Raw genomic sequence first — 9,956 nt, 5'->3', positions numbered from 1 at the left:
TGCAATTCAGTCATGTGTAACTCCTTTATCATATTTTCAAATGTTCGAATTTTTCTACAACTGATAGCATCAAATAAACAACAAATTTTCAATTTCGGACATGACCCGATGCAATGTGATTCACATGCATTTACCAATTCAGGAATATTAAGGAAATATTGTGAGGCCACAAAAAATATTAACCCATTTATTTTTCTTCTGTTTTAGTCTTAGATGCGCTTTTTATGTTAGGAGCGACATGTGAAAAATGAAGTGTCTGAACAACTTTGTATGTAATCAGTTACGTGCAGTTAAATGACTATAAATGAATCTAACATGGATATCAACAAAATTCAAATCTGATTTTTGTCCTGTTATAGTCAAAATAATTTTCTCAAAATATGGTGTGTTATTAACTTTTTTAATTACCAAATTTTGAACCTAGAATTTTTACCTTCTAGGTTATTGCCAGTTGTCACTACCTTTTTATGCTCCTACACGACTTATACATTTTAATCAAATTACCTCTCATATTGGACTATAAAACTAAATTACGTATGATAAAATAAAATAAAAAGTAAACTACGTAGTTTCTTCTTAGGTCTAACATGTTTAGACAGATTAAGAAGCATTGACTCGGAAACTTAAATTATAAGTGATCGATGAGACAGTTTATTTTAAGGTTTGAGAATACGTGTACATGATCTTTATAGAGGCTATCAAAATTGTAATACAATATTAAAGTATATAATTTATTGACTCGAGTTATTAAGCCGGAATATCAAATTAAATATTAGTTAATTATACATGTCCAACTACTAATTTTATAGCATTATTTTGAATTATTTAATATGAATAGTGAGCATTTATAGATTAATTTATGTGCTTTCGATCTCAAATAATTAAAATCTATCGAAATTGACTACTCCGAGATACAATAGAAATCTAAATGCTAAAGAACTTGCCACACTACATGCAAAAATCTTAGTTTTTCTAATTCAAGAAATGCTCAAGACTAGAGTCAAAATCTAGTTAGGATCGAGTTATAATCCTCATGTGTTATCGAACATTTTGTTTAACACTAACCCTAACTTCGGAGAATCGAAATTCTGTAGTAGCTAATCAGGAGCTCAAATGCACTGGAATCATAAACCCCTATATATATGTACCTGTTGGAACCCTTTGTTAATAAACACTGATTTATGCTTTATACACACACACACCCCCCTTGTTCATACTCCCTTCCATTAGAGTAAAATAAGGGAAAATGTGTACAAAAATGTCCACTTTTACAAGGCCAGGTATGCCATTAATTGCAGTGCCACATATATATATATATATATATATATATATATATATATATATATATATATATATCTGTGTGTGTGTGTAAAAATTAATATAACCTCAGAAAAGAGCACCCAGTCTCACCAACCCTCTACATATATACTTGCTTCTTGTCTTCTCTCCTTCAGCTGATCATCAACATGGAGAGGGGAAAGTCCTTAGTAAACCATCATTTAACTCACCCAGAATCCCTAGTCACATGGGAGATTATCAGAGCGCGCCCTAACCAAGGGAAGGTGAAGAAGCGAGGGACTACATGTGATTTTTATGGCCCAGAGTCGCCAGAATATGCCTCATTGCTACCGGAAGGCTGGCTCGCCGAGAAGAGAGTCATGCACCATGGGAGGAAATATATGGTGCGTAAATTACCTTATCATCTTGATTTTCTGGTCTTTATTTTTTGTTTGGTTTCCTTTGTTTTTCTCTTATTGAAAGGTCCTTAATTTTCTTATATAATAAGGATTTGTTTTTGCTAGGCTGAGCATATATGTAATCACAGATCTGGGTTTAGTGATTTTTATTTCTCATTTTTATCAAAGAGTGTGATATTAGGTCGACTTGATTGTTTGTGAATATATAATGAAGATTTTGTGCATGGTGTTATTGAATTGATAAAGATTGTACATAAGGAGTTGGATTTGCTATTAGATCTAAGAAAAACGAAAAGTATCTTGTAGAACAAATCTTTTCCTTAGATTTGAGGTGGGGCTGGCTGAGCAGCAAACATAGTTCAACCTTGTAAAGAGAATTTGTTGTGAGAGAACGTTCTAACAATCAGAATATCTTTTTTGTTAATTCTTTTTCACCATGACTGTCTTATTTGATTGAAGTTGTCTCAAAATTTAAAGGATAAATTTTTATTTTCTATTAATAATGTCAGTGCACTTGCAAAATAAAAAGGCAGTTTTATTCATGGTAATACTGAACTTTCAAAATGATTGTTTTAATTATAAAGAAATTTATTATCTGCTTTGCGCGGGTAAATTGATATTTGAACACATTGAGTAAAAGTTATGTCTAGTCTAGTCTAAGAGGGATATCTTTATTATTTTATCTATAAATTTCCGTGGGATTTTGAAAAATCCAAGAATGAAAAGTACTGTCCACTGAAACTCCATTAGGTAAATTTTGGAAGATGAAACTAATAAAACTGGTGATGCTTCATATTGCAGTATTACTATGATCCGTTGGGGCATCAGTATACCACAAAAAAGGAAGTCAAGAAAGCTAAGCAAGCATCTAGGGTTCAGAATATTGAGGAGCCAGCTAGAGCTGAGGATCATACACTTCAGGTATCCAGCTTGATTGATAACTTCTTGAATTTTGAGTTGTGTAAGAAAATGTTTCCATATAATCATTTAACGTACAATAAGCAATTTGTGATGCATATATATAAGCAATAATGAAAATTGCATACGAGGATTAACAAAACTTGGTTTGCAGTTCAGTCATGTGTTACTCTTTTATGCGATATTGCAATAAAAAGATATCGGAAAGAAAAAAAAAATTACCAGACCTAGCGCTCTGCTAGGGTTTACTCGGCGGTTTTCTACCCTCGACAAAATTCCCAAAAATTTCAAACAGTGATGGCCATGGTCATCACCAGCCTTGTGGCTAACTATCTCTTCTGCTTGCTGTGTTCGATTTATCATCTGGAGAGCCGCCTTGGCCTGGGGCTTTTCCTTCTTCCTTTGTCGATGATTTGGATTGCTTCCTGGTGCTTCAACTGGAAGATGGTGCTATGGTGGATGATTTGGTTTTCGGACTCTCTGATGAGCGTTTGTTATGGCTGGGCTCAACTTCAGGGTGTAGATTGATGGAAGATCCATCGGTGAGTCAGCTAGTAAGGGTTTCGCCAGAAGTTTTCGCTAGCTCTCGATGAAGGCCAATCAAGGATCGCGGAGGTCGAGGGTTGCCTCCGTTGGAATATTGTCGGGCCGCTGACGTGGGTGAGACTGGTCGCAGAGATCTGATCCGATTTGCTTCTGATGGCGGCTGGGACGGCATCCCACAGGGACACGGTGGTGGAGGCTTCTCGGCGGCTGTACGAACTCTTGATGGAGGAGGCATTGCAGTAGCGGCGCAGGCTCACAGTGCTGATGGCCGGAAATTATTTGGAGGTGGTGTTGGGGTGCCCATAGTAGTTTCCATGCATCGGGCTCTTTGGGCCTTAATCTGGGTAATGGGTTGTTGGACTGGAATTTGGGTTCCAGAGTTGTTGGGCCTGAGATGGACTTTTGTGTCTAAGGATTCTGAGATTGCTGAGGGTAAGGAATTGGAGAAGGAAGCAGGAATGGAAGGGGAGTCTACTGCTCCTCTTCCGAAAAGTATTTAAATTTTTATAGGTCGCAATGATCATAATCTCTGAGGGTTTTTTATTCTTGCTTCAGAGGTTACTGATTTTTGTTTGAAATAATGGTGCGTAATTTGTCGTAAAGGTGGATGTACAGGGGGTATATTGGGTACGTTCTTGTTCTTGTTTTAGAGATCATCTACACGTATTTTCGACCCTTAAGAATAAAGCATCTCTTTTATCACTTTTTTAAGGTAGTGACAACTGACAACTAATTATAAATACAAACCTATAAGGTAAAAAATCTAGGTTCAAAATTTTTGTAATTAAAATAGTCAATAGCACACCATATTTTGAGATTACTTGACATTTGTATGTTCAGATTACTTGACATTTGGAGCTCAAATATTTTATGGACATCATTTCAATATTCTTATTTTGTAACTACTGATCTCAATCCATTGTTTGCTAAACTAATTTGAGCCATGTGATCTTTTAGGTGAATGATAACTCTCCTGTGTTCATCTCTGATATAATGCTTTTCAAGCTTCTATTAGAACCGAAGACTACTAGTCTCTTAATTGAAGAACTAGATGAACTGTAATTAATAGTGCTAGTGCCTTTCAGACCATATAGAAAGCTTATGTGCAAAAAATTGTGTCGAATAGTTTTATTACTTGGTTTTTGATACATTCTTGTAACTTACCATGCCGCTAGTACATATGTTTAAGCCATCTAATTTTTTGCATTCCAAATATTTATTTTGATGAGATAGCTAGAAGTTCTTGTCTCTGTGCAGATAGATATCTTGGCAAATGAGGTTGAGGTCGAGGTCATGAAGAGCAGAGTCATTCATTGTTTGGGCGATGGTGATAGGCGTAGGGATAAGGATGAGGTTGAGGTTGTGAACAGCAGAGTCATTCACTGTTTGGGGGATGGTGATATGCATCGGGATACGGATGAGGAAGAACATGAAGATGAGAATGCAGATAATATGTATTAGGAGCTACTGTTTCTAGGCCACATATGCTAGTATCATTTTAGTCCTTAGAGAACTTGTTTATGTTGTCGATTTAGTACATTGAAGCTGGATCAATGCTACATTTGTCATCTTTTATTGGAGTAGTGAATGTTTCAATTTGGCTATTTATTATATCAAGTAAACTGATATAACAGTAATATTATCTATTAATTAAACAAACAAAAAAATGTAATCAGTTTCTTTTTGTATGGTAAGAAAATGGGCGACAAAATCTGTTTGTCACCCTTAATCTAGTTACCCCGATTTAGAGTTTCTCGGGCAATCATGAAAGATTTTAGGAGACAAAATGCAGGTGTATAGGGGACGAAATGAATTTTGTCACCCTTATGATTGGGTGACAAAATTTACCGTTTGTCACTAATGAGAATCTGTCACGCTGTTTTAGAGACAAAATTAGTGACAAAATCATTTTGTCACCCATACCAGTTAGTGACAAAATTGTACTAATTGGCGACAAAACAGTTTTGTCTCTAAAAGGGTTTTTCCTTGTAGTGTTTATAAATCCTTCATTCTTCTCTACTGTATGATTCTGCAAGTTTCAATTGATTGAAAAAGACGGGGAAGAAGAAAGTTCAAACAACAGATAAAGTAGATGAGATCATGAGAAGAGAGGATAAGTCTCAATGAAAATTGTGGGAAAGAAAGAGAGAAAGATCAAAAGAGAGGAGAAGAGTTAGTGGATCTATGTGCTTAAAAGTAAAAAAATATATATCACTTTCTCTAATTGCATGACAGGTTTTGTTTTAAGGAAACAATGAAAACGTCAAAAAGTCATTTCCCATATTTATTCATAGTTATTGAATTGTTTCCTAAAATTCGTTTTCCTTGTTTTTCAAATTTAATGCACTGAACGCAAATTACATAAGTGTTTGAATTCGTAAAACAAAAAACAGTATCGCAAAATGATACCGAACGGGCCCTAAATTTTCAAGTTGATCGGCATTAAATTTCTAACCATATTATTTATAGATTCCCAGTACCAATCTCGAAATGAGTTAAAAGAGAGAGGGGCTGTATAAATCAAACTAATTAAATTCAATTAAGTCTGAATAATAGTAATAAAAAAAAAAAAGTGTAGACCGTTAATTAGTTGGTTCTCGCAATCGACTGCTCCAAAATAGAATAGAAATCCGAGTTCTAAAACCCTAACTACCGACTACATGTGAAAACCCTATTTATCTATTCCAGAGGCGGGGATCTAGAAGAAGTAAGTGGATCGAAGTCTTGTCGTGAGTGTTGGATAAAATCCTACTCTTAGAATTAAAACAGTATTTTCATGCAGAGAAACCCTTTCTTAAAACCTAATGTACATGCTCAACAAATTTACCTGACTATGATACTAAAGCTTCTTTCTTCCCAGCAGGTTGCTCATTGGCACCAATACTGTAATGACATAAAATTTAGGACCCCCTTTATAAATGCCACTCATTAATTCCCGTCCTTCCTACTTGTTAAATTAACCTAAGCCCCCAGGTATAATTACCCGGATTGTTTTTTAAGGCCAAACCTGATAGCGGATTACCCCCTTTTAAGACAGACTAGACTGGATTAAACATTTCTCTGTGAATACTTGATTCCCTTTGATCCCATCAAACAACGTACATGGATCATCAAGAGCCTTTTGAAGATTTACTCTCAAAGGCTACCTTAGAAAGAGTCAAGTTGCGGTGGGGTGAGCGTTTGAACATCCCGAGGATTCCAGGGACAAGAATTATTTTCAAAGACATGTACAGCACCAACGAGAAAGGCAGGAGGCCGTATGAATGGCTGGAACCCGGGTGGATAGTAGAGGAGAGGCACATGCCTGGCGGACGAGTCTATAGGGTAAGTTGATCATTTTATGCCCTCACGTAGCCTTGATCTTTCAAAAAATTCTTCTTCTTTTTTGTTTTTGTTTGTTTGTTTGTTTTTTTTTTCCTCTTTTACTGTTTTGGGTCAAGATCGATCCTTCATTTCTTGGTCATATTCTTCTCAGATCTGAGATTCTGAGATGTTACTGGCTTCAATATTTGTTGGATTCGACTGTTTATGAAACTCTAAATGGATTGTGATCGAAGAGATTAATTTGTTCTTCGATTTAGGGAAAATTTGAAGGTAATATCGAAATTCATCACTTAACTCTAGTGTGATGGGGTCAAAAGAGCTGAAGTTGGCTACTTGGACGGTTGGACCTAACCGAGAAAGAAAAAAATATATATCATTTTCTGCTGGAACGATAGTTGCTGTTAGATTGATTTTCAGGTTTGTTGTCGTACAAAAACGATCATATGTTAGATAAAGGAGAGTTGGGCTGATTAAGTTGCAAATTAAGATTTTTTTTGTCCAGCCGGTGGAATGCAATTTAAGATGATTGAGTGTGAGAACAATAATCAGAATTGATTCTTTTCTTTTATTTTATGTGTTTTTTTACTTCTTTTCTTTCGTTACCATAGTTGTCCTAATGTAGTTAAATCATTTGAAACTTGAATCATGGAGGTATCGATTGTGCATTACCCTGCTGCTTCACCTTACTAACTTCAATGAGTATTTGTAGTTAATTATGTCTTTGCCTGAGCAAATATTTGTCATATACTAGTTACTCCTTCGCATTATGTACAATATTTATCACTAGTTGTTACATGTAAATCCAGCATCTCACACACACACACACACATATATATTCAATTTTTTGAAAAATAAATAAATAAATAAATATGTGATGAATATGTATATATGCAGTATTACTATGACCCATCAGGGTTCAAGTACAACAAGAAATGCGATGTGGAGGAGACTTATATAGATATGAAAAGATAAGGTACCTCATTTCACTCATATTCAACTCAGTCTCTCTTATCGGCTTTTATAAATTATTAATGGCAACCTACAAAACATATACACAGACAAAATAAATGTTTCTCTTATGTTATAGATGCAGGCCGGCAATTCGCCATCCCCTTCCTCATCTTCTTATGCTTCAATGAAATTTGAAATCAACAAATCCTCCATGGTTGCTAGTGGGAAGGGGAAAGCTCCTATGGTCTAAGGATCGAGAGGCTGTACATTACTACATAGATCATGTTTGTCGCAATCATTTTATTCTTCTTAGTTGTTTGTACAACTAGTTAGGAGTTCATAGGCAACCACCCTATCTAGGTACTTACTTATGTGATGTGATCACCGCAAGGCTTTGAAACTTTCTTATAAAATTTTAATTTCAGTCGCTAAAGAGGATGTCTTTTTTAAATACTTGGTGGTGGTTTCTTGTTTCTGGCCTCTTTCTTTCTTAAGTTACATATTTGGAATGCACTGATTTGGCTAATCCGTACTTCAAATACACAATGGGATTGTTAACATCTGATGTAAATGTAATATCTCGTATATTTTGACCATGTTCAATAGTCAACACAAGGATTCATACATATGAAAAGGTAAAAAACAAAAAAAATGAACCCTAGCAGAGCTCTGCTAGGGCTGAGTGAGCGCCGGCCCCGGGCCTGGCGACTCTACATACCTTCCTCCATTCTCAATGGCAAGCTATTTCGGCATCACCTACGATGCTGTGTCAATCGAGTACGGCGATGGTCGTCTCTCATCACCCTCTGAGTTTCTCGGAGAAACCACAGCAGTCTCAATCGTGTATCGCGACCTTGGTTTTGCCTGTCCAATCAGCTTTTGGTGGGGGAGGTTTTCCGGTCATGCCTCACCGTGAAGAATTTCAAGTCAGTTTTCGAGTGGGTCGAGTACGACCCAAACGTGGACGACTGAAGGTGGTGTCAGGCGACTGCATTACCGAGAGGGTAAAGGGGGTGGCTGACCTCGTATGGAGCGCGGCGGCAGCAGGGCGATTGAGTCTTCTCCGGCAAGGGTTGGAGGGGCTGCGTTTGGGCCGACGCTGGTTTTCTTTGCAGATCGAATTAGCTTTGAGGGGCTTCCCAGGTCTATTCCGCGGCTACCTTCCTTCTCGCATCCATCAAGCTTTGGGCGCGACCTGGGTTTCAGGCAGGGATTCAGGTGCGGCGGCTCAGATCTGTGGTGGTTAGGTGCGGCGGTGTTCGGGTGCCCAGAGGGGAGCTGAGCCTAGGGTGCCCATGAGTTGGGGTGCCCTAATCAGTTTCAAATGGGCTTGGGTTTTGGTCAAGGCTGCTTCGTCAGACTTGACTTTGGTCTTGGGCCGGATTTGGATCCGTATTTGGGATCCTGGTGGCTTACAAATCCGGATCTTGGATCCGAGACAGCTGCTCATATTGATCTAGTACTGGTTCTGGTTCTTAGGAGTTAGTTTGCTAATTTTCGAGTTTTTGACACCCTCGGTTACTTTCGAAATTCTGGTGAGTGTATCACCTCTTCTAGGTAATCATAACACCGGTTACGGTTATGGCTACGGTTACGGTTACTATTATCTTTACACTGCTTTCGTGACATATGCAGTGCAGCGATGTCGTTCGACATCAAGTCACATACTGGACTACATTTTGATTGAAAATCTGATTACGTTTTTACAACCATACATTCTCTTTATATACTAAAGCAAACTAAGTAAAATAACCAACAGTAAAAATAACCAATAACCAACAGTACTCCTATATTACCCTTAACATCCCCCCTCAACCATATGCTTGGGTACCAAGCATAATGGTTGGAACACATGATATAAAACCCAAATGCAGAGTTCATCTTTTTCAATGCTCGTGCTGTGATCAGTGGGCAGCTGCAATGCATGATGCATCCAATCTCATCCAAGCCTTGTGCTATTCCAACCAAGCCTTTGTAACCAGCAACTTTGGCAGCAATATCAACAATCACTTCTTTTGGTTTGATAATCAAATCACAAGCAGTTTTGCTTCAATTCCAACTCATTTCAATTCACCAAATCATTGCAGCAAAAAGACACTCTCACCAAGCCATTCATGTCATTTCTTCTCACCTTCAACACCCCCATCATCTTCATGATAGTACATCCATCTTGTATCACTTTCCACAATAACAGTACAATCTAGAAAATGCCTACAGCCTCAGCCCGGAAGAATATAGGAAAGCAGAAGAGGAAAAAAGATTGGTAATTGTACAGAAATCTGATCATGAAGAAGAAGCAAAGAATCTCTTGGTAATTGTACTGGTAATTGTACAAAAGGAATCAAGAAGAGACATGGTAATTGTACTGGTAATTGTACAAAAGAAAGAAGATACTTGGTAATTGTACAAAAGAAAATTGAAGAAAGGCTAAAAGACAATCAAGAAAGGGAAAGGCTGTGACATAGGACAATTGAATATCTCCAGGCAGCATATGAATTCATATCACCATAGCACCAAATC

Source organism: Rosa rugosa, chromosome 6, assembly GCF_958449725.1.
Source record: "Rosa rugosa chromosome 6, drRosRugo1.1, whole genome shotgun sequence".
Taxonomy (NCBI): domain Eukaryota; kingdom Viridiplantae; phylum Streptophyta; class Magnoliopsida; order Rosales; family Rosaceae; genus Rosa; species Rosa rugosa.
The sequence above is the reverse complement of the archived record's forward strand: the minus strand, read 5'-3'. Positions refer to the sequence as shown.